The following is a 26,452-nucleotide window of genomic DNA, read 5'->3' as shown; positions in this document are numbered from 1 at the left end:
CATCTTCCCAAAGGCGTTGCAGTCAGCTGGGGGAGGGGGAGGGGACGCCGGGGGTGCGGGGCAGCCAGGGCTTCCTGGGCTTGGAAATGCTACTCCTTCAATTCGCCCGTCATTACGGTGCAGGAACGTGAACGTGGCTTTTTGCTTCGCCACCGACTGCGCTGTTGGTTTGGACCAGAGAAAGGAAAGAGAAAGAGAATTCGCGGTGGGTAAACTTCAGTCCCGAAGGAAAATTTGGAGACTTGTTTGCTCACCGCTCAGTGGCCTGGGGGGCGGGCTGGCCCAGGTTGGAGGTTGCCCCCTAATGGGGCAACTTGAAATCCGCTCCCTGAAGGATTTAAGATAAATGGAAATGTAGTCACTGGGTCAGAATGTCGCAATCCAAGTGTCTTTCGGCGACACGGTGTCCCTGGGCCACCCAAACTTCCCGCAGCAGCCGGAATTGCGGTGCCACTAATCACAGAAGCAGATGACGACGTTTGGGGCCTCTGGTGCTCCCAGAGGAACGCGGCGGGAGAGAGGGGGGGAGGAGAGGACGAGAGGGGCTACCGCGGAAAAGCAATGCAGCTTTATCACTCGCCAGCTAAACTCCGTCGCCCCTCATCGCCTCGGGTGGTGCTGCGTGCTTCTCCTCCCCACGCCCCCCCCCCCCCGGGATAAGCGACGCTGGGAGTGTGCAGAACCCACGTTTACTACCGCTGGCACCTCCAAAGCCTCCCTCCTTAATCCTGTCTCAAACGGGTACCAGCACAGGGCCAGCAACGTGATCCGACCTGCCGCTGCTGCCACATCACTGCGCGGGGAACCCGTGCGCGCGCGCGCGCTCGCCCTGGAGCGGCGGCGCCCGGTGCTGGGAAGCACAAGCCAGCACGAGCCGGGTTACCTATCCCCAGAGCCATCCCGGGAGCATGACTCACTGCTATCGAGAGTTACCGAGAGGTGCCCGGAGATGCGCACTGCCCACGCCGCCCGACGCAGCGGGCGGCCAGGGGCCTTGGAGGCCAGGGGCAAGCTCGTCCTACGGGACTCCCAGGGCTCCCGCCCCGCGGCTGCCGCTACTCGGCTCTGCTGGGGGTGGATAGAGAGAATATATGTTGATCTCTCTTATATAAGTAGAAAGACATAAAACCAAAGGTCTTTCCTTCCTGCAGCAAGCGTAAGATTCACATTCTGGGCTATCCCCGAAACCTTCATCACTGCCAACGGCACGTGAACCAAGGGGAGAAGTACGGCGAAAGCGCACGCACCCGGGCGCAGCAGGGACCGGGGCCGTCGCTACGTGTCTCCCCCACCCCACCCCCCCCAACCCTACCCCTGGCCCCGGCCCGCCCCGCAGAGCGCGGGTTCCGGGGACGGATCTGGGTCGCGGGAAGCGGCGGCTGGGAGGAGGTCACGTGTCTGCGGGAGTCGCGTCTCCTCCCAGCCTCCAGGAGCCGCCCGAGCCGCGGCCGCCGCGCGCGCTGCTGCAGTCTCCAGAGTCCTGGGCGGAGACGCGCCGCGTCTGGCTTCGTGACTCCCGCGGCTGCGGCGGCGGCGGCGGCGGCGGCGGCCCAGGCTCACCCCGGCAAGAGGAGACGCTCGCGGTCTGTCCACTTAATCTGTGTAGAGAGCCCTTTAAGGTCTCTCGACTTCCTCAAATAGGCGGACGTAGTTTGCATCAAACAGACAATTTTTATAATGATAACACTTAAATAATGTTTAAATACTGCCATTATCTTAAACCTCCATCCAATCTCTCTCGTTTCCAAGTCATTGGGTAGTTAATTGTCTTTAATGGGGAGGGCAATTTGATGCACTAAGAGCGGCGTATCCTTGCAGTGCTATCGTCTTGTTCTAAATTGGCCAAAAAACGGGGGTTGGGGAGTGGTTGGGGAGGATGCCTTTAAGATGAAACCTCCCCTTATAGGTTTGTAAATGTTTGAAGTAGGAAGAGGGTATAAATATTTGCTCCACAGCTAAATTTTCACTTGAAAAGCATAGCTGGAGTATTTAGTGAAAATAAAATAAAGACTGGATCACTTCATCTTGGCCTTGTTGGCAGAGCAGACAAGACACAAGGCAGACGTCTGACTAGGGCAAACCTTAGGGACTAATTCTGGGGAGGACTCTAAAGCAACTCAGAACAGGAGGAAAAGGGCGGGGGTTGGGGGGGGGAGAACAGGAGGGAAAGGGAAAGAAGACTAGTGGATCATGGGTGTGTTAATATTGGATGTACACTTCTCATAATTTGAAGACATAGAAGCCTGTTGCTGCAAATGAAGCCTTTTGTGTTATTACTTTGATCTCCTCTCCCCATCATCCTGTCCCAAGCTTCCCTACTTCTGTACACATTTTTGTTTTCTCTTCCATTCCTTTCTATTTCTGACACCCAGCCCAAACTGTGAATGCAGTCATTTCTAATTTTTGGTTTCCTTTGTTATTCTCAGCTTTCCGTTTCTTCTGTCTTTCCTTTCCATGCCCACCATTTTACTCATTTCCCTTTTTCTTTTCTTTTCCCTTATGTCTTCCTCTTCCTACCTTTTCCCCATGAAATATCTGTTTTTTCTCCTTCTTTACAGTTTTTCTTTTATCTCTTATTGGCCTTTTTTTTTCTTTAACCACTCACCTTGATAACTCTTCTTGCTTATCCACTTCCTTTAAAACCTGAGTCCTACTCCTCTTCTCAGATTCTCACCCTCTGGAATATGAGACATAGTTTAATGTTTGCTGCAAGGAGGGCATAACAATAGCGAACAACTATGTGGCATTTACAATTAGAGAACCAGAAACTACACTAAGGGGCTTTTAATGTATGAGCTCATTAATTTTTCCCACACCCTTGTCAGGTAGATACTGTTATTGTCTCCATTCTACAGAGGAGAAAATAGATATGTAGAGAGATTTCAAAAACGTGCCTATGCTCCCAGTCCCAAGATATAAGCACAAGTGGGCTCCAAAGTCTGTGCTCTTAACTATTATTACCCCTTGTTGGGGTAATAGGACCAATAGGGAATGTTGACTGGCTGTTTAAAGGATGTTTTAAAAAATTTACCGGTGTCAGGGTGCCTGGGTAGCTCAGTGGGTTAAGCTAAGCCTCTGACTCTTGTTTTCGGCTCGGGTCATGCATGATCTCACGGTTTGGGAGTTCCAGACTGGCATCGGGCTCTGCATTCACAGTGTGGAGCCTGCTTGGGATTTGCTGTCTCTCCCTCTCTCTGTGCCCCTCTCCTGCTCTCTCTCAAAAATAAATAAATAAAAACTTTAAGAAAGTTAACAAAAAAATTTACCAGTGTCAGTATGCGCATTTGTTGGAGTGGGGGTGGGGACAGTGTTGGAAGAGAGATAGGGAAGGGAGAGATGTTAGCTTTGGGATTGAGAAAGCAAGGTATGAGGAGAAGAGGGATGGCAGTCTGTGTTCAGTGAGTGATTCGTTTGGCACGTAACTCCAAATTTATTGATTTAAACCCAAATAGCCTAATTAATTGTTATAATTTCAGACTGATGGACACAAAGAAGTACAGTATAGACAAGGCTAATGGTGACCAGCTGTTCACCATTTCCACTGAGCAAACCAAGCCAAACTCTAATGTGAAGACTTCAGGTTAGTAATAGCAAAAGTTCACCTGTGGTGAGGTTAGAAAGGACAAAAAAAAAAAAAAGTTCCCTAACAAAGGAACAAAAGACTAGAATGCCCTCTTTGGGTATGTTTAAAAATAGGTTGAGTCTTATCTTTTTAGGAAGATTTAATGCTGTCCTGCTGAAAACCAAGGAGATACAAGATGAGCTCGAAACCCCTTTGAGCCTATAATTAAAGAATTTTGTGATGGCTTGCTTTCAGTTAAAGATACCCATCCTCGTCCTTTTAATAGGTGGAGGGGAGGCTGCTTGCATTGCTTTCCTTTGGTTAAGTAGGGAATCACTACCTATGGAGACGCTAATGAAAGGGAACACTTACCCCAGTTCCCACCCTTCCCCCTACTACCCCCATGTAAGTATTCAAAGGGCTACACTCATTATATTCACCTTGTGACTTTGGAAGGTCTTATCATGCTTACTTGCAAAGTCTTGGATTTCCAACAGAAACTAAACTCTCCTGAGAGAATTAAAGTTTCCATAGAGAAGAGAGGTTTTCTGCCTTTAGGATTCTTTAAGACCTACCACTCTCCTGGAAGATGACTATGGTGTTATGGGACTCCCAGTTTGATTCAAACTAAGCATCCATCTCCAATAGCTGTAAAGACCCCAGATCTGCCCAAGGGTATGAGCCTTCTTGCCTGATGGGCTATGAAAATGCCCCATTAGGTGGGCAGATGCCTTTCTTAATCACCTCTGTTTTGGGTGGTGGACAAAAATGTATAGTCACTCTGTATCATTTTACATCAAAAAGGGAAATACGTCTCACCAAGCAGAGTTCATAAACATTGGAAAGTTTAGGGTTGATGCTAAAATGAAGGAGGCGTGGGAGCAGACAGAGTGGGATGATAGATTAGGCATAAGTGAAAGCTTCCCCTGGAGTCCTTTCTCTGGGCTTGCCCATTGCTCTTAGCTACAAAAAGTTAGTGTTGTCAGGCACAGCACGGAAAGAAGGCCACCTCATAGAAGGATCTTAAAAGGGAGGGAAACCCCAGTGCTACTCACCAGAAGCTAAATATAACTTTTATTTTTTTTTTTTAATTTTTTTTCAACATTTTTTATTTATTTTTGGGACAGAGAGAGACAGAGCATGAACGGGGGAGGGGCAGAGAGAGAGAGGGAGACACAGAATCGGAAACAGGCTCCAGGCTCTGAGCCATCAGCCCAGAGCCGGACGCGGGGCTCGAACTCGCGGGGCTCGAACTCGCGGGGCTCGAACTCGCGGGGCTCGAACTCGCGGACCGCGAGATCGTGACCTGGCTGAAGTCGGACGCTTAACCGACTGCGCCACCCAGGCGCCCCTAAATATAACTTTTAAATATTGATAATGCTATTTTGTGAAGGTACCGGATTTCATATCCCAGAATAGAAGGTAGGGTTTTGCAGTTCGGAACTCAGCGAATTAGCAAGAACAGGACAAGAGTCTGTTTAATTTGTAAAAGAACTTACTGTAGACTACCAATTAATGTGTCTGTGGTTGTAAATATACACATGAATCACGTTTTATATGTGTGTTAACACTGCTTGAGGAGTTTGTAAACTACTAGTCTTTGCATAGCACCAAGGAGCAGATAATATGAAGTGGAGGAAATGAATTTTATTGCTGCTGAAATGATTTGTGTTTCTGTATTCATGTGATTATCACAAACATTCGTGTAGGTGTTACTGAATTTAATATATGCTTCAGATTCCTGAAGTTCTTACATACAAAAAACAGCTAGGAGAGAGACAACTAAAGCCTATAAGCACAGGGGGGAGCTCCCTGGCTCTCCTCTCTCTAAGTATCTGGCTCGTCTCTCCAGGTGCCCCTGTGCTTACAATACCTATTAGGCCTGGAAAACTGGAGTGAGGAGCACATGACAAGTCCTTAAGAATTTCCACAAAGTGATTCCTACCTTCCTCTGGATTCTCCTGGACTAGCTGGATAGTGGAATCCAGAGAGGCTACATGAACATGGGGTCTGTTGACTCATTTCCCCCCCTTGTTACTGTTGATGAAAACTGTACAGAGTTCTCAAAGAGATTCATATTTATGCATTGTGGGACACAAATAGGAATAGGATATACTAAACAACCATTTATCTCATCTGTCCATTATAGGTGTGATCCTTAAATACTGATTTCATATGGTGTCTGCCCAGTGCAGAGAGCTATATGCTAAGAGACTCTGGTACTTTATAAAGGCAACAGAAAGACTAGCTAAGGACGATTTAATCTGCACTTAGAACTACTGGTAAATGTTATTCAATAGTTAACTTAAAGCAATAATGCGTATCTAATTACCCAAAAAGTAATAAGGTTCTATTATTAACTTATAATCCTCATTGACAAGGAAACTGATGGAAATCTAGTTTAGATGTGAGTATCAGTTAAGAGCTGCATTTGATTCAAAGAAACAGCTTAAACATATTAGGGGTTTCTTTTTCTGTCACATAAATGAAGCATGGAGGAAAAGAGTCCAGAGGTAACATGAAGTTGTAACAGTGCTGTGAGCAGCTCAGACTTCTGCTTTTCTGCTCCACTCTCCACCAGCTTCCATCCATCCTCAGGATTTCCTCATGGTCATAATATGGCTGCTGGTGCTCCTGCAGGGGAGGACAAAATGGTGCCTCGTAACTGAGAAAACCTCCTATAAAGAGCTTTTCTTATAATTAACACCCAATAACTTCTGCTTATATCTATGTCAAATCCTATTACAGGAGTGCTAGAAATAGAGTTTTCTAGTTGAGGCTCCCCCACCAATGTAGGGGTTCTTCTAGTACAGAGGGAGCAGAGAATGGATATTCAGTTGGCATGAGTCATCTCTGAGGTGGTCTGATTAAAATAAATGGCTGGTTCAGGTCCTCTTTTTTTTTTTTTTTCATCAGTGGATCTTTTTTCTCTTCTATGCCATATGTGTTGGCAATGTCCCTTTGTTGTATGAAGGTACTTAATACCAATTTCAGAAAATTTTCAGCCTTTCCATCTGCAATTGTATAAGCTTAACTAACTCCTTAAGCACATGCTTTTTAACATCTGTATTCTTAAGTCCTAATAATTACAGAAATCTGCTTAGGGAGGGAATTTAACGGGGTTTGCTCTTCTTCCCATAGATGCAAATTGTGCATGCATGTTTTCTGGGAAATAATTGTCTTCCCTTTTATGTAGTAGCATCTGTCCTCTGGTTGTTCTGTCTCCATAGCTCTGCCTTCTGCCCCTGGCATTTGGGTGGAAGAAGACAACCCCCAGCAGAAATGCACTCTCTGATAGTTTCCACCTGCATGGAGCCAGGATTTTACTCTTCATCTACTTCGAACCATACTGTTGTAGGCCACAATAGCTTCAGCGCAGATGAGGGAGGAGAGAAGAGGGAGGTGAGTGCGATAGAATGGGAACAGAGGGACCAATCTCAAAGGCTGGAATGGAAAAGTGAACCCTGTAAGAGAATGCAGCTCTGGAGCACTTTCGTATGCCCAGGTATTCAGACACTTGTCCTACGAACCTTATTTAGTTCTCTGGACTCTTTGATCTAGGCACCATGAACTCCACTTTGCAGATGGACAAACTCAAGTTTAGAGACTTTAGGTAACTTGTCATTGCCATGTAGCAAATAGGGAATCTAAGGCCTGAGGTTCCTACTGTCACTATCTGGTCTAGGGTTCTAACAACCACCTTCTCCTCTCAGCCCTCAGGGGGATACCCCACCCAAACCTTCTACCTTTCTTGGTAAAGCCCCCCCAGGTCACAGGAGCCATCAGCAGAGGCTGGTTATAATTGCTGAGACAAGGGGAAGAGGGTGGGGTGAGGCATTCTTGATCTTGTGCAGTGGTGTCCTGACATTTGAGTTGGAATTCTGGGTGTATCTCCCCGCAGACAGATGTGTGGATGAGAGTTGTGGTTAGTCCACTGGAATATTTACTGTGCTTATAGATGCTGTGCACTGTGATGGGCACTGAGGATTCAATATTGAACCTTGCCTTCAACGACTGTCCAATCCAATAGATCAAAATTTCTCTAAGAGGAGAGATCACTAAGGAAGCTAAGTGGTTATCCTAAAGCCATTTCCTGTTCCCAAGGTAGTACTCAGATGCCTCCTCTTTGGTGCATTTGAGATACACTTACAGCTATGCTTCTCTAGTAACACACTTTAGAAATCACTACAGAAAGTGTAGTCAGTGGCCTCAGTCTATGGGTAAGCCCCTGTTCTCCTGTAATCAAAACATTCCTGTATGCAAAGAAAATGCTGTCTGCCCTGCTCCTGTAAACTGTCTAGACCATCATTACCCTCCCCTGGTTTGGCCAAACTCCCTGATGTTGGTGGGAATGCTCCTTCAACAGCATCCTCTGCAAGTACGTACAACTTCACTTTATGTGCTCTTGATCTGCAGTCTGTGATTCTGTCATCTTCTATCACCTGTATTGTGACCTTCTCTCCTTTTGGCTTAGTGTTTGAACTTTCTCTCTTTGAACTTTGCCCTGTGGATTAACATTTGGTTTTCATCCTTGGTGCTCCACACCTCTAAAGTCCCTGATAAGTAGCTCCTGTTCCATCCCAGTCCTCAGCCCTCACCCTGACTCCAGCTGCTGGGTCATTGCCCCAAAAATTCCCTTTTAGGTTGAAATTTGGACACAGCCTGGCTTAATTAATTTCATCTGCTCCAGAGCTGGCTAGAGCAGTTTTGAAAAAGATGATAACTCATTACAGTGGCTCATAACCTCCAGGGTACAGATTTTTACATCCCGCAAAAGGGCACATCTTTTTCACCATCATGCTGTCAATTTCTTTTGTTCATTTTTGGTCTCGGCCTTTCAATCTGGAAAGGGGCCTGGCTGGGCTAGCAACTTGGGGAGGTCTGATGTCCACATCCCTTCCCAGCTACACGGACCAGATGGCAAAGTTAGCAAGATTGCCTGACCTTAAAACCAAAATCTCAGTGGTCATTTTTGGCCCCTTCATCTCTCTCACTCCCTCCATTTAGTTAATAACAATGTCCTATAGATTCCGCTTCTTAAATGTACCTTGAATCCATCCTTTTCCCCATCCTCACTGCCTGCACTGTGGACCAAGCCCCCCTAATCTCTCACCCCAACTACTGCAAGAACTTACCTTCCTAACAGTTGGAGCTTAGTAAGGAAAACAGAAACCACTTCAAATATTTCAGGTAGGAGGGACTTAACGGGGGATTAGAAGCGTACACAACCTTTGGATACATAAGCTGGGGTAATCAAGCCTGGGAGAAACTGCTGCTGACCTCCAGCAAATGTTGACAGTCAGAAGTTTAATGAAAACCTGGATGCCACTGAGCTCAGCTGCCTGCCTTGCTGAGGAGGCTGACCTGCAGGAGCTTGCCTGGCAGACTCTGTGAGCCTCACGTGCACACAGCCGCCACTGAAGGAATCCACTGTGTCTTTTCCACTTTCCACATCTTGCACAAGGGCCTCTTATTGGCACAGTCTAAGCTGGAACCCTGCAGGCAAGGGATAGTGGAAAATGTCATTCCCAAGCTTCTTGCCTGGGATGAGAGCCAGGTGTAGAAGGCAGTGGTACTGGTGCTGAGTTGACAACTGACATCTCACACTCCATACACACTAGGTACGCCCACTTTCCCCCTCCACCACACCTAATTCACTTTTAAGTTATGACCAGAGTGATCTTTCTGTCCATGCCATTCCCTTGATCAAAACCCTTTGGGGGCATCTGGGTGGCTCAGTCAGTTAAGTGTCCAACTCTTGATTTTGGCTCAGGTCATGATCTCACAGTTCAAGAGATTGAGTCTCTCATTGGGCTCTGTGCTGAGCAGGAGCCTACTTGGGATTCTCTCTCTCTCTCTCTCTCTCTCTCTCTCTCTCTTTCTCTCTCTTACTCTCTCTGTCAAAATAAATAACATTAAAAAATCAAAATTTCAGTTTCTCCAGCAAGCTCTCTCTGAGCTCCTGGATTAGACTTGTCTCCTTCTGTAAGTTCCTTTGTACCTTGTAATTGTCTTTGATAACATTTATACTGTTGGAAAGACTCATAAGACTTTTCAATGTTTGTATTCCACATTCCACACTAGTTTGTAAGCCCCTCCAGGGACAGACACCTGAATTGTTCACTGCTGTGTCTCCAATGCCCAGGACAGAACTGAACACAGAATAGAAACTCAACTGTTTTTTGAATGACCTCCGGCAAGTGCTCCACCAAATCATCTATGAACTGAAGCCTTGTTCCAGCAGAGGGCTTGAGTGACAAGTCACAACCCAGCCACATAGCATTTGAAGAGTCCTCAGACCTGCTGGAAGTGAGGATATAGTGTTGGCTCCTACCTTCCCTTCCCCCCACTAGGACTTTCATATAGTGATGTGGCTCTCATGGGCAGGAGCACCTTCACTCCACTTGGGGCACTGTGAATTTCTTTCTTGGCCTCAGTAGGCATGTGAAGACTAGGAAGCAGACAACATGAAGGACCATAAAGCGCTCCTAATGTAGCAGGAAACCCAGGAGCCTGGCAGGGCTTTGAGTGGCATGGCAGGCAGTTCTGTTGGGGGTAGAACTCTGGAACTGCTGCCGGTCACTGTGCTAGGGTGGACACGTTCTGTGACCAGAAGGCAATCAGCTCTGCCAGTGTGCTCCCTAATGGCTGTGGTGAGTTGGCGTTTCCCAGTCTCAGAATCGTACTTCCTTTCACAGCATGCATGACCAAGGCAGAGAGACTTTAGGGGTTGAAGCTGGTCCAGCTGAATTCCACAGGTGCTCCAGCGACCATGGATCGGCGAGGTGACATTCAGGGGATGGTTCTCAGAGGCCAGAGGTGGGGAGGGGGTGCAGAGTTCGGTGTGACAAGCCATATTTACAGGTCTGCTGGGCTGAGTGGATCCAAGGAGGGGGTCCCGGGGCAGTGCCAAAGAGCTTGGTTACCAGGAGTGCAGAAAGAAACAAGCACTGTGCCAGGATGTAGGAGTCAAGCCTCAGACTGTGGAACAAAGTAGGAGTGTTGAGATCCAGGAAGCCACTCCATCAGAATGCCAAGCTGGTAGGCACAGAGGAGACAAGAAGTGAGAGGTCAGTGCAGACAAAGGAGAGCTGGAAAAAGACAGGGGAGGTAGAGACCAACTTGGGATGAGACCCTACTGATGTGGGGGAATTCTCTTTGGGGTGGTCAGTCTTGCCCCTGATAGGCTGGAAATATGGGGAGGACAACTTCGACCCTCATCCACAAATCAACTTTGCATTATTCCTGGCACTTAAGATTTGTGAAAACAGAGGTCCCATTTTTCTAATAATGTATTTGGACAGAAAGCGTTGATTTTCTTAAGCATGCAGTTGCAAGATAAGCCTGCACTTATGGAACATAGCCCTGGTGGTAGCAAGCCATCAGTAGGCCTGGGTCTGAGTTCACACCTGCTCAGCACTCCTGCATTGTCGGTGGTCATCCAACAGATACAATTCTGAGTCTGTTGTGATTTTGGATAGCTATGCTGATGATTTTTCTGGAACCCATCCCATATTTCTGTCCCGTTTCATATTATTTCATGTTCCTGCTTACAGTGGCAGAGTGATGTGGGTTCTGGCTCTAAGTTGAGAAGACCTGGGTTCAAATGCTGTTTCCCTCTGACTAGCTGTGTGACCTTAGGCAAGTTATTAATGAGTCAGTTTCTGCAAGTGCAAAGCAGGGATTGTGTCTACCTCTGACTGGTTGTTGTATGGGCTCGTGACAGTGCAGAACACCTGAGGCACAGCAGGCGAGCGGTAAGTGGTAGCTATTGTTTCTCCGATGATTGATCAGCTGCCTGATCCAAGTGGTGGATATCATGCACTGTGGTTTGAAACTAATTGACAGTTTAAGTAACATATTTTAAGTTCAAGAGGTAAATGTATTGCTTTCAATTATCCTTTACTAATAGGCGAAGAATAATAAAACAGAGGGCAGACCTGTGAATGTGATTTTCCATGAAGGAGATATGGTTATATTTCATGTGCCAGTTGGAAATGGGTAATACCAGCCACAACCCTATGATTTTAAAACATATCCTTCAGCCAGCTCTCCTGAGAGGCTAGTCAGTTCCACATTTGTGCACGAATAGGAGGAGATGCTGTCAGCCCTTGCTCTGTGATAAGTTAAAGCCTACTCAGGTTTTAAATGAATGACAGGGATGAATTAAGTTTCAAATGTTGTTATCAGGCCATGGGAGACATGCTGACTTATTTCCTCTCTGTGCCATCTATCCTAACAGAAAGTGCTTTTATTGTAGTTACTTGATGCCATGCTCTGCTCTGTTTTAGTGTTTTACAAATATTTTTACATATTTATTTTGAGAAAGTGAGAGAGCAAGCATGGGGGAGGGGCAGAGAGGGGGGACAGAGAATCCCAGGCAGGCTCCACCCCATCAGCGCAGAGTTGGTCTCAGGGCTCAGTCTCACAAACCGTGAGATTATGACTTGAGCTGAAATCAAGAGTCGGACACTTAACCAACCGGGCGCCCCATGTTTTGCAAATATTAACTCATTTAATTGCCCCAAACTCTTTATGTTAGGTACTGTGATAATGCCATTCATAAAAGGAGGAAACTGAGGTACAAGAGGAAGTAATTTGTCCAAGTCAGGCCGAGCCAGGATGCCAAGCAGGCACTGTGACTGCAGGGCCGATGCCCATGATCTCTTACTTTACTGCCTTTACCCGATGGCTTCCCCAATATCCAAAGAAAAGTTGAACATTCCCATTTACCATCCATGATTCTGTTTAGAGAAGAGAGGGTTCGCCATACGGAAGGAACATCTGAAACTCTGACCAGAAGGTTAAGCTTTGTGACTGCCTGTTTGCCTGAGTGCAAAAGGCAAGGTATTGAACTTCTACAAGCCTCAGTGTCCTCACTTATTCAGTGAGGAAATTATGTATCCGTTGTGAGGGTGATTAATATTATGCCTGCCACCAAGGAGATACCCAAGTAATGTTAGTGCCCACCTTGAATACTAAGTACCTAAATATATCCACGTGTGCAATTATTGATGGTTTCTTTTCTCCTGAAAAATAAATTCTTGATTCCTTTGACTTTTCATTTTTTTAAAAAATAGGATAAATTCTGATCACTCAGTTAATCATTGTGGATCATCTTTTATATGGAAGGCATTTTCTGGATTGATGCTAATAGAACTTTTTGTGATGATGGAAAAGTCCTATAATCTGTGCTGCTCAATATGGTAACCACTAGTTGTGTGTGGTTATTGAACACTTGAAATGTGGTTAGTTTAATTAAGGCCCTAAATTTCTCATTTTATTTACTTTTAACTAATTTAAGTTTAAATTGATACATGTGGTCAGTGGCGGTCATATTGCACAGTGAAAGTCTAGGTGTTTTAATCTGGTCCAAATACTAGCTGATCAGCAGATAATTCTTTTAAGAAAGCCAAGACAGGTTTTTAGTTTGTTCTTTTCCTAAGGTGTCTATGATGCTCAGTATATATGTAGGAAGGAAAAAAAGTATCAATTATCAAGCATAAATTCAGGCAAATAAAGAGAAACTGTAGCCATCAACCTCACTGGGTTTTATGATACTTGACAGATCCATTTTAATTTTACTGGAACCCAAATGACATAACTTATCAACATTTTAAAATACTGATCATGAATTTGCTATGAATATTTAATGACTTCCCATAAATGGATAGTAATATAATAATTTTAATACTGCATATCATATCATATGTATGTTAGGTTTGGATATAAGCAGTGGTGTACTGGCAAATCTTTAACTGGTCCTCTGGGAGAAATGTGTGTGTGTGTGTGTGTGTGTGTGTGTGTGTGTGTAGTTTATTATACATTTTATTATTGTAAAGGATGTGTAGCACAGCAACCATTTAAACATAATAATAAAATATACATTGCTCCTAAAAATTCCATATAGCCAATTGATTCTCGCTGAACACTTTTATTGATTTTTGCCGTATCTTTTATCCCTTGCCAGCCTATGGTTGTGATTAATTCATAAGTATAATTCTGACATGAATGTTAGGTATTTTTATTTATGGTGAGGAAAGTGAAATTGAAACAATCAAGACATTTGTTTGAACCTCACTCATTCATCAGTGATAGGAGCAACTTCCTCCCTAAATCAGATAATAATTTTCATATACTAGAAAAAGATTTCCTCATTTTTTTGTGCTATTCACAATATCATGACTATAGACATGACACACTTTTAAGTCCAATCTATGTGATTAAAATTTCTCTATTACTTTCTTGAGTCTAACAATTGACAAAATAATAAATCAAGCTCTAATTTGTAGCATTTGCCAATTTCCACGGCATCGGTACTCCCACTGCGATCAACTGTACATTAGTCATAAAGCAGCACTGAAAATGGAGTTGGTAAGCTACAGGAGACATAACTATCTCAAGAGCATAGGTAATAGAAAAATGTATCAAAGTTATGAGGAAGTGACAAGTTTTTTAATATTAACCACCTTTGTTGTTAATATAATCTATTTAGTCATAAGTTTACATAACTTAATTTTTAATAATGGCCAGTCCCAGAATTCATCCTGTCATCAACAATTTATTGAGGGGCCACTCTGTGCCAGGACTAAGTGCTAGGACTATAAATATCAATAAGGCCTGTCAATATTTGTGCCTTCCAGGATGTGCTGTTGCTCTCTTCTGTATCAGCCTTTCCTCCCTGAATGATCTCATCTAGGCTTATGGCTCTAATATCATCGTTATGCTGATGACTCCTGAATTTATTTTCAGCTGCAAACTCCAGACCTGTAAATCCAAGAGCCTACTTGATGGCTCCCCTGGGATATCTAATGGTTATCCTAAAGTTGACATGGCCATTCCAGCTTGACACATCTTAAGGTTCACCTTCTGCCCCAGGGCCATCTACTCTTCCTCTGTTCTTCACCATATGCTCTGTCAATGGTACCACCATACACCAGTGGTTTGAGCCCCAAATTTAAGACCCAGCCTTGGTCCTTCTCCTTCATATTTTCAACACCCAGTCTATCAACAATTTCTGTCTTTTCTATACCAATATCTTTCCTGAATCTGGACAGTTTTCAGCATCTTCACTGCTATCTTCCTCATCAAACCCACTGTCTCTCATGGGGACTATGGAGAGATGCCTACTGGGTCTTCTTGCCTCTACTTTTCCATACACAGAGTATGAAGAATCAACTCTGAAAAATATAACCCAGCTCATGTCACTTTTTTTGTTTAAAATCTCTCTAGCAGTTATTTATTTTAATTAGAATAAGGTCCAATGTCTTGCCATGTTTGTGGTAGGCAGAATAATGGGCCCCCAAAGATGTTCATGTCCCAATCCCTGGGATCTATGACTAAATGTTTCCTTACATGGCAAAAGGATGTGAGTCAGTTAAGGACTTTGAGATAGGTAGGTTGTTCACATGGGCCCAGTGTAATCACAAGAGTTCTTGAAAATGGAATAAGGAGGTGGAAGAAAGTCAGAGGGAGATGTAACTACAGAATGATCAGGGAGATGCAACATTGCTGGCTTTGAAGACAAAGGGGCGGGGGGACAAAAGCCAAGGAATAAGAGCAGCCTGTAAAAACCAGACAAGGCAAGGGGAGGGATCCTTCTCTAGGGCCCCCAGAAAGGAATGCAGGTCTGCCAACCCCTAGGCTGTAGCCCAGTGAGACCCATGCCAGACTTCTGACTTAGAGAGCCGTAAGATAATAAAATCATGTCGTCTGAACCACGAAATTTGTGACAATTTGTTACAGCTGCAACAGGAAACCGATGCAATAGCAAGACTCTCCCAGATCTGCTTCTGTCAGTCTCTATGATCTCATCACCTGTCAGTCTCCCCACTGGTCACTGCGCTCTGGTCATCTGCACTTTTGTTTTGTCTGCACAACAAGGTGGACCCTTCCTTAGGGCTTCTGTACCAGCTCTTCCTTCGCCTATAACTTTCTTCCTGAGATCTTCACAGAGCTGGCTATTCATCATTTGGATTTCTGAAACCTCCTCAAAAAAGCACTATCCCTTAGTCGCTTCCAATCTGTGTTTTATTTTCTGAATAGCTTTTTATCAGGATCTGAAATTGTCTTTATCTTTCGTTTATTGTCTCTGTACCTCCCTTCCCACCAGACACATACTGTCAAAATATAAACGTCATAAAATCAGGGATCTAGTCTATCATGTTCACTCAGTAAGCACTCAATGAATACTTATTGAAAAAAATGAATGAAAACACGGTGCCTTGCCTCAGGGTACACACATTCTGTGAGAGAGAAGATGAAAAAAGCAGTGATGATGGAACAGTGTAGTGGCTGCTTTGAAAGCAGTTCCTGTGAGATGCTATGGGCACCCATGGGAAAAGGACCTTAGTAGGCTTTCCAGAGGAATGACTACTGGCAAGATTCCTGGGGAGAAACTAGGAAAGCAAAAGCCGGGTAAAAAGGAGCAGGTGGATTGTCAGGCAGAGGATGTGGCAGGGGGAACAAGGGCAGGCACAAAGGTGTAAAAGGAAAGGTAACATGGGAACTGCAGGTGGTTTGGTTACCTTCGGAGCCTAAAGTGAAAGGTAAGAAAACGCCTTACCGCAGAAGACTTGACACGAGCTACCAAGAGATTTTTAATTCATCCAGGTGGCAATTAGGGGGCCTTGAAAGTTTGTAAGCCGTGTCAGTTTTGCATCATAGAAAATTCATTCTGATGATACTATCTATTGAGAATCAATTGAAGCAGAGGACACCGATTGGGAGGATGTGGTCATTGTCAAGAAAAAGACCCTAGGGCAGTGGCAGTGAAGATGGAGAATGGTGGGGTGATGTGAGGAATATTTTAGAGGTAGGTTCCATGGGAATCTACTGCTTCTCTAGAGCTCCAGCCTTTCAGCTGACAATATATAGAAAATTGTGTCAAGGCAAGTCAGGTGCAGGAAGGGCACCTCAGAGACCTGCAGAGAGGCTTTGGTAATTTAAGTGCCCACAATCTGCTGTGCATTTTGATGGTTAGAAATAAATAGGTGACAGAGTTGCATGTGAAACAAATAGTTGGATTTTTGTTACTTATCTTAACACAAAGACTTGCTGGTTTAAACAAATACTAAAATAAGATCAATTTCATTCAGTAAGATATTTAGAATGCAGAATTTTGCTATGGGATACTATAGCACAAAAAACAAATACTGGCCACCATGATCTAAGGCAGGCACAAATGAATTTAATGGAGTAAAAGACCCCAAAGAGGTTTTAAGTGCCTGAAGTAGGCAAACTTTTAAGAGATATTGTTACTGCAGTTCTAGTAGCAATATCCAGTTCTTCCTGGTTCTTCACTATGTAATAAGGAGGTGGAGAATGGTCTTGGCTCTCACTAGCCTGTTAAAATTGTGACATATATAAATTATGTCTGTGTTGGACTGTGAGCCTATAAAGAACAGAGCTCACTTTTCCCATTTATTCTGTAGCAAATACACAACAAGAGGAGGCAGTGAATAGGATACAACTTGTATCAATTATTGCAATGGGGGCAGATACAAGCTCCAGAAGGTAGAGGCTTTGCTGTTTTTGTTTACTGCTGGCCTTCACCATGGATCCCGAGCTCAGTAAATATTTGTTAAAGGAATGGCTTTATAGAATGGGGCAAGTGTCTGACAGGTGAAATGGATCTAAATCTCTCCATTTCTACGGTCTGTGATTATATTATTCAGGGTCCAAATTCCTATTAAAAATAATGTTGGTCACTCTTCCTCTGTGCTAATGTAGTATAACAAACTACTCATTTTTAAGTTCACCTTTTCAGGTTATGAAACATAATGATAAACTTGCTGTGTATAATCACTTCTCTAGTGCCATATTTATATGTTTTTAACTAATATTCCAATTAATTGAATAATACAACAAATTTAAATGATTATCTTACTATATCATTAGAGAAAAAAAAAAAGAATTCTAATAATGCGAGACTCCAACTACCCAAATCCCTATTTGATGAATTGCATATAGTCTTTTTTTTTTTCCTGTTTATTGAGAAAAACTAGAATTTACACATCTGTCAAATTCTTGTCGTATCTACATTTTGGTAATAGGAATATCTCAGACTTCATCAACCAGATAACACCATTGTATTATTCAGGAGTCACCCCACTGCAAGTGACAGAAACCAAATTAGCTGATGCAGCTAAGGAGATTATTGGTTTGCATAAGCAACTGAAGGGAGGGCATGGTGAGTGTGGATGTGAACATCATTGGACCTCATTCCCTCCATCTCTAAAGTCTCTCTGCAAATTAGCTTTATTCTCTCAAGCCAGTTTCTTCCCTGAGGCTAAAACTCAGGTGTGTAGGGGGGCAGGTGGGTGGGGAGGGCTGCTATAGCATAGGCACATCTTTAGATTTGTAACCAGAAAGAAGGTTAATCCTTCGGTTTCAGTTCAAGAAAGACTGGGAAAGGACTCTGACTGGCTCCTTTGAGGACATTTGATTAGTTTCTATGTCCTGGAAGGACCGGTGAGGGGCTCTGACCCATTAGCCTCAGTAACAGCTCTGCCCTTATGGTTGGAGAGGAGGTGGGATCTATATCAAAGAACAGGTGAAAAACAGTGGTGCCCACTACACTCATGACATTAGCATTCATACCCTGATGGCTATGAGCTCTCACGTAGCAGAGAGCAGGAAGTTCCATCTTGTACAGAGCCTCTGTGCACTGAGGATTCTGGGAATGCTCAGGATGCCTCTAAGTACCCAAGACGTGGTCTTGGCTTTCACTCCCTGCTGTGGGATCCCACGGTCCTGGACTTGTTCATGAAACTCCTCATATTAGCGGGAACAGCGCCACCAGCATAGTCCTGGATTGGGTACTGGTGGAGATGAGTACTCACTCCCTGAAGATAAAACTGAAACGCTGCCTCAGGCCCCTCTGCCCTGAGTTAGCGCCTTCTAACTACTGCTACTCCAGAGTACACAGACTACCTTGGTGGACACTCTGGGATGGGATGGATTAGGGTATCACTTTCCATTGCATATGCAGATGTATGATTGTACTAGTTACCTGTGCTCTAAGTTCATTAGCTCTAACTTCGCGACTTCCTGGGGCCCCCTCAGTCTCAGTCCGACCTCTGTTGGGGCCGTTTCCATTTAAGAGGTGTAGGCGACCTTGATGCTGGTAGATTGCACCACCCAGGAGGGATTCTTTGATATCAGTTGACTTAGTTGTCTGCATAATTCCTCAAAGTACAGATTCGCCTTAATTTTGGTACTAATAGGAAACTCACCCTCTCTACACACAACTACTAACTTTTAAAACCGTGTGGAGAGTTAGGACAAACGTACTGTTTCTAAGTTTTTAAAATAACAGTTTTATTTAGATATAATTTACACACTGTAAAATCAGTGTATAATTAATTTACGGTGTGTAGTCTTTAGTATATTCACAGAGTTGTGCAACTATCACCACAATCAAATTTAGACCATTTTCATCGTCCGAAAAATAACCCCCTTGGCCCATTATCAGTGCCCCCTACTCCCCCACTGCCCCCTACTTCCCTCCCCTCTAGCCCTAGGCAACCACCCATCTTCTTCCTGTCCCTATGGATTTGCCTATTCTGGACATCTCATATAAATGGGATCATACAATATGTTGCCCTTTGTGTCTGGCTTCTTTTACCTAGCATAATGTTTTCCAGACTGCTTCTTGTGTATCAACACTTCACTCCCTTTTATGGCTGAATAATATTCCACTATGTGGTTATTTATCTCTTCATCGGTTGATGGACATTTGAGCTATTATGAATAATGCTGCTGTGAACATTCATGTAGGTATATTTATGTTAACACATACTTTCAGTTCTTTTGGTTGTATACCTAAGACTTGAATTGCTGGTGCTTATGGTAATTGAACTGCCAGACTGCTTTCCAAAGTGGCTGCACTATTTTGCATTCCCACCAGAAGTATATGAGGGTCACAATTTGTCCACACTATAAGGGATATTTTAGCAGAAGACATAAATGTCAGAGTGAGGCGTGTGAATTCATGATCTCTATTTACTGGCAATAAGCTCAATAAACTTTAAATGTTTAAGATCGATTGATTTGACCTCAAGAGTAGTATTTAAAATACATACGTCTCATAAACTAGAAGTCGAAATAATATTACAAGAGTAAAACTTCAATGTGCAGTGCAAGTTTATCCTACAAGTTCTAAAACGTGACCGATAGTGAGGATTAATGTCCTGCAAGAAGATTTTGGGTGGGTAGGATTCAACAATCTTTCCAAGGATGCTCTTCGACACATAGACAAATTAGTCAATACAACTGGATAGGTGGAGATAGGGGTTTTGCAGAATTCCATTTTCTGGAAATATATATGTCTGAGCCTTAGTTCAGCCAAGAAATCCTGTAATGTGTGTAATAAAGCAATAAACAATGTAGCTAGATATGAAAAAGATAAAGCAATAATATTTACACATGACAAAAAAAGTGTGGAGGTGCTATTCAAATACTACTTAATGCAACCTCATAAACTCTTCATGACCAAAGACAAGCTATAAGTGATGGAACACTTCTTTTTTCTCCCCATTCTTCCTCAGCAAGCCTGACAGTGGAAGGCTTTTAAGGCAGCAAGTGCTTGCCTCTCAATGATCTGTCCCCTTCCATCATGAGGTAAAGTTCTGCACAGCCATGGATCCTATGGGTAGATGGTTAGGTTGCTGTAATTTGTGGGCTTACTGGAAGGCTCTCAAAATGTATCTAAGGGGGTGGGGTGCATTCATACCTGTCTTTCACTGATAGAATCTTCTTTTTAGAAACATTGTATCTAAGAGAACTTTCTGGAGCTTTAGAATACATCTTACTGTTTATATAATGAAGCAAATTCTTCATTTCATAATTGGTACATTTATTTTATGGTTTGGAATTCTGTTATGTGAATTTCTGTCAAGGGAGGGACTCGAAAATCTTATCTGAGGGTAATAGCCCATAACTTAACACTGTGCACTTCTTAAGGACCTCTGTGATCTGGCCCTGGTTATTTTTCCATTCTCCGACCACTCTCCTTGTTACTCATGGAGTGTCAGGGTCTGTCGGTGGTTTTATGTATCTCAGCCTTACCTTGAGGCTATTCTGGACTCACCTGACTTCTTCCCCAGATTCTAATTAGGTGCAATGGCCTAGGTTTATGCTGCTGGGAAGTGAATACGGTTGAGATGCTACCTAGCTTGTGTTTTTGTTCTGAGCACTGATGGAGAGGAGACCTTAAGTCGATCTGAATGAAATGTAGGCAGTGAATAGTTCTGTTGAATGTGTTGGAACTGATATTGTGAGATAAATATGAATATTGTGGGCTTGTGTGTTCATTAAAAATTGTCCAACATGATATGCTGATCTACAGACTGGATGTAAGTGGAAAATGCAGGGGTCGGAGAAAGCTATAGTTTCTCTACTTAAGGTTTTGCACTTTTGACATCTTGCATTCTATAACACTTAACTCAATTCCACCTTGTTTCAAGCATGGTTTTCTAAAACTATGCCTGCATCAAGGGAAAACATGAACTCAAGAGATTGTAACATGAATTTTTCTTTTTGAGAAAAACTTACTTTATCATTATGAGATTCTCTCAGTTGTGCCATGTGATATTTCCATTCAGAAATGTCTTGAAAATAAGTGAGGATTTTACAGAAATCACAGTGGACAAAATGCTATGTCTACCCGATCATTACTGGCTAATCTTAGTGCAATTACAGTTCTTATCTCATTTCATTGTTACACACTCAGACCTGCTGGGTGCCCCATGCAAGTGCCTGCCTGCACATCTTTTTTTTTTTTTTTTTTTTTTTTAAATCAGAACTTCTCTTTGTTCTTCCTCAAGGTTTGCAATTAGCAAAAACTTCAAGCCATCTTGGACTAAAGAAATTTTTTTTGACATTTATTTATTTTTGAGAGACAGCACAAGCGGGGAAGGGACACAGAGAGAGACACACACAGAATCTCAAGCAGGCTCCAGGCTTCTAGCTGTTAGCACAGAGCCTGATGCGGAGCTTGAACTCACAGACCAAGAGATCATGACCTGAGCTGAAGTTAGACACTTAACCAACTGAGCCACCCAGGCACACTAAGCCATCTTGGATTTTAAAGCAATGGGAGATATTTCTTCCCCAAAGTTTGTCTTATGTGCAGAAGCACTTACTATAAATTGATGAATACAGGGCTTACTCCCCTGATGTGTAAAAACTATTTTCAAATCAGCTATAGATGTGACACAGTTTATAAATCCCACCTCCAAAGTCCTGTGTCTATTTATTTGTGTATCTGCATTTATGAACCTCCAGTAAAAATTTACTCATTCATAATTCTCATGGTTGGAAATCTTATTGCTTTGAATTTTTTAGCCATCTTCTGTGTGGTATTTAGTGACCAGCCTGGTGATTCAGAGGTACTATGATAATAGAGATTATTTTCTAAATCATCAAAGAAAGATCAAACTTCACCCTTAGTGATTTCAATATTGAACTCATTTTATTTTAGCATGAAAAATAGGCTTCACAGAGACCCAACACCAGACTTGAAGCCCAGCTTCACCTTTTTCTTGCTCTAACCTTGGACAAGTTTCTTAACATTTCTTAGCCTCATTTTCCTCATCTCTCTTTTGTTGATAATCACATACAGCTCGTAAGTTTCACATGAAAATTGAACAAGCCAGTAAATGTACTTGTCTGGCACATAAAATTGTCCCCTCAATACATGTTGCTGGCTACAACAAGTCAGCAACAGCAATGGTAACAACGATAATACTTTGGAAATATAGTACTCCATGTGGGACTTATGTTGTAATCTTTTTAACAAATAATGTGATAACTCATTAGTCAATTACCGTACCATTACAAAGGTAATATATATAGCTATGCCTATATGCAGTCCATATGTACTGCAACGGAAGTTTTTAAAAAGAGGTTTTTGAATTTAAATCCCCCTGTATTTGGATACATATACTCTCAAGGTCAGTACTTCTCCCATCTTCTCAAGTGTAGGAAGAAACATGGGCACATAACTATGCTATATGGTATACTGTCTCAGACTGGAAGACAATTCCGGCCGACTGAGCACTGTCTTAACCTGGGGCATCCATGGTTTATAGCTGCTTCTTGATTGTGTCAGGAAGGGCTCAAGGACAAACTTGTATTAGCCATAAGAAAAAAAGCACTTTGGAGAGAGTAAAAAGTGGATTTAACTCTGGGGTGCTTTGTTTTGCCTACCCAGCTCACACACATTATACTTGATACAAACTGTTACAGCAACATCACACAGTCACACAGTTAAATACCCTAATGCTGAACAACACATTTCAGTGAATGCTTTTGATAATGTCTATGTGACACCCTCCCCAAAATGGCAACCTCATACTTGATAAAGTTAGTCTATTTATCAGTTATAGTTTTCCATACTGATGCTATAAAACTGGTTTATTAGTTTTTTCACTTAAGCTAATTCATTTTCCCAGGAATGACTAAGTTATTTCTTTGCCCTATACATATACTTTAAATATACTTCAAAAAGCCTTGTTTACAAGTGTCCTTTAAAAAATAAAAACCAAATGAAAAGTCCTATTTTTTTCTTTTTGTGCAAGTCTCTGTACGATTTTAATTTGGAGAGTCCTCTGCATCATTATAATGCACTTACCTACTAAAAAATGCATTACGGGAGATCTTTGAGACCTCAGAGCTGAGAATACTTTGTAATAAATGAGCATAAAGTCCAATACTATGAGTGCTAGTGGATTTGGGAAGACACATAAGGCTTTTGTTGTTGTTGTTGTTGTTGTTTAGATCCCTCTTAAAACCTAGGAACAGGCAGTCATCATTGGGATTTGTGATGTATTCTGCATGAGGATAATTTTGCCTCTGGGAAAGTCAGAGCTAGGCCAAAATCACTCCTGGGATTTTGAAGCCTGAAGTCACTTGTTTGGCTCTGGTCACTAGAGAACCCAAGAATGCTATTCATTGGCCAGTGTGAACAGTGGTTGAAAAATTATTTGTTGTAACAATCATTTCCAGAAGTTTCTGAGATACAGAAAAACTACATTGCTTTTCAGGCACTGGAAAGGCAAATCTTAGTGGGGTTTTCAGGTGGAACTTAGAAATAAAGGATCTAGTGATTATTTTAAGAATCCCATGACTGTTCTTTCTCTCAGAGAACTCTTAAGTGCCCTGTTAGTCTTTTGAACAGGTTTTTTTTTTTTTTGGAAAAATAATCATGTTATAATGCCAGTATGAGATCAGCTTTTGTTAAAATACCCAAGCAAAACCATCAAACATTACTGAATCTTTTTGGAGATGCTAGAAAAGAGCAAGGAGGAAAAATGAAGGGAATAAAGTTCATTCTGGGATATTTAGATCAGTATTGGCATTATTTCCTTCTTAGATCTCTTCTCAATCATGAAAAAATAGTCACACACACATTGTGTTACTTTTTTCTCTTGCTGTTAACCCACATGACTGCTTTTTAAAATCCTCAATTGGGTCTCAAAGCTTCTGTCTGGAGATACTTTTTCACATAAATGTTTCACTATCACAATTAAAAAAATTTTTTTTTTAATATTTATTTTTTTAAGAGACAGAGAGAAACATAGCATGAGGGGAGAGGGGCAGAGAGAGAGGGAGACACAGAATCTGAAGCAGGCTCCAGGCTCTGAACTGTCAGCACAGAGCCTGATGTGGGTCTCGAACCCACAAACCATGAGATCATGACCTGAGCCGAAGTCGGACACTTAACCAACTAAGCCACGCAGGGGCCCCATCAGCACATACTTTTTAAATGCTTGGTGCATGTCAGGCAGTATTGAAAGTTCTCAGGACCCCTCTGTGAACAAACAGACGAAGCTCCTTTGTCCCCTTACAGCTTGCAGTTTAGCTCACACCAAGCATCGAACTTGTCTGGGCATGACAACATCCAGCCTTCAGCATGCTTACAGTGCCCCTCTGGCCCCAGGGGATCTATTATAAATTCCTTATAGTATGACTGCCAATTCAAATAACATATTGCACTCATAGCTACGAAAATAAACATTTTTTAAAAATTGTGTCTGGGGGCGCCTGGGTGGCGCAGTCGGTTAAGCGTCCGACTTCAGCCAGGTCACGATCTCGCGGTCCGTGAGCTCGAGCCCTGCGTCAGGCTCTGGGCTGATGGCTCAGAGCCTGGAGCCTGTTTCCGATTCTGTGTCTCCCTCTCTCTCTGCCCCTCCCCCGTTCATGCTCTGTCTCTCTCTGTCCCAAAAATAAATAAAAAAACGTTGAAAAAAAAATTTAAAAAAAAATTGTGTCTGTACCTGATCTAATCTTCCTTGTATGCGCCTGTCTGGTAGAAGATGGAAAAAAAAAAAAAAATAGCTAGTGTTTGTTTTTGTTTTTGTTTTTTTTCCCCACCCAGTGCAGCAATGTAACCATTGTTTCTGGGAGATGTTTGTTTCCAAGACTGAAGGAAAGAGGGAAGAGGAAGAGGTGCTGCATAAGATAATACTTTCTTTTAAATTTTTTGTTTTAACGTTTATTTTTGAGAGAAGAGAGAGAGACAGAGCACAAGCAGGGAAGGAGCAGAGAGAGAGGAAGACACAGAATCTGAAGCAGGTTCAACGCTCCCAGCTGTCAGCAGAGAGCCCAACACAGGCCTTGAATCCATGGACCACGAAATCATGACCTGAGCTGAAGTTGGACGCTTAACCAACTGAGCCACCCAGGTGCCCCATATAATACTTTTGAATCCTGGCAGACTATCTTCTCAATATTTTCTGCTACTCGAAATTTAACGTCTGCAGACACAATATACTTTTAAATCTGATCTGCGTTATTAACATTTCCCCCATTGTTTTCTTAAGTCTAGACAGCCGACCACACAATAAGTCAAGCCCTGAATGAAGCATTTGCAATCTCCATGGTGTAAATGCTGCCACCACAGCTGATCTCAAGCTACCAATGTGATGTCACTGAATGTAGAAAAGATATGCAGTAGCTCCCCATTATGTAATATTTCCAGCAAATGGAGACGTAGCCATAAATAACTTCCAGATTGCAAATAATAAACATGTAGTAAAATAATTGGGAAGTGATGAGTTTTGAGTATTTGTTACCTTTTTTAAAAATATAATTTACTTAATAACAAATTTAAATAATTTAATTATTAATAATGGCTATGTTGGACAACTGGCTTGCAAGCTTCCTAAGAATTTAACAATTGATTCTCACAAGACACTATGGTAGACCCAAACCATAGTAATCATAAATGATCTCTCTCTTTTTTTTTTTAATAAATGGTCTCTTTAATTCCTTTATCACTCCCCTTCAGTCCAACAGCAAACTATGTTGACTCTACAATGTATCTTGAATCACTCACCTCCCTACTATCATCAGATTATTCATCACATCGCCTCTCAGTTGTGTTCCTGCAAATAGCCCCCAAATGCTCCCTCTGCCTCCACTACTAATGTGTCTATAGTCATATGACTATATGACTATATGAAGCCAGATCATATTTTTAAAATGTGCATCACATCACATCACTCCCCATCTTAAACTTTTCAACGTTTCCCCGTTGTCCTTCGAAGAAAACTCAAACTTTTACCAGGCCCAATAAAACCCTGTATCATCTACCTGTAGCTTCCCTTATAGCTTCATCTTGCCCATTGTCCTGCTCAAGCACTATGTGCCGCCACACTGGCTTTCTGCTTTTCCTAAAACATATCTACTTCATAGGAATCTCAGGACATTGGCTTTTGTTCCCTTTTCTAGGAATGCTTTTTCCTCACAACATTCCAGGGCTGACTCCTTCTCATTAGGTTTCAGTGAAATATCCTTGTGGTGGTTAATTTTATTTGTCAACTTGACTGGACTATAGGATACCCAGACATCTGGTTAAATATTATTTCTGGGTGTGTATGTGGG

General features: G+C 42.7%; 1 long non-coding RNA gene across 1 annotated transcript; it reads left to right on the top strand.

The window, feature by feature from the left end:
• Positions 1-54: 54 nt before the first annotated feature.
• LOC147579258 (uncharacterized) lies at positions 55-24,597 on the top strand. The gene is made up of 2 exons (XR_015253716.1): positions 55-205; positions 6,793-24,597. It is a non-coding gene; the product is annotated as an uncharacterized LOC147579258 (long non-coding RNA).
• The last annotated feature ends 1,855 nt before the right edge of the window (positions 24,598-26,452 follow it).

This window comes from Puma concolor, chromosome B4 (assembly GCF_028749965.1).
Source record: "Puma concolor isolate L17-30 chromosome B4, mPumCon1.1.hap2, whole genome shotgun sequence".
In the NCBI taxonomy this organism is placed as follows: Eukaryota; Metazoa; Chordata; class Mammalia; order Carnivora; family Felidae; genus Puma; species Puma concolor.
This window is presented reverse-complemented; position numbering and strand designations above follow the sequence as displayed.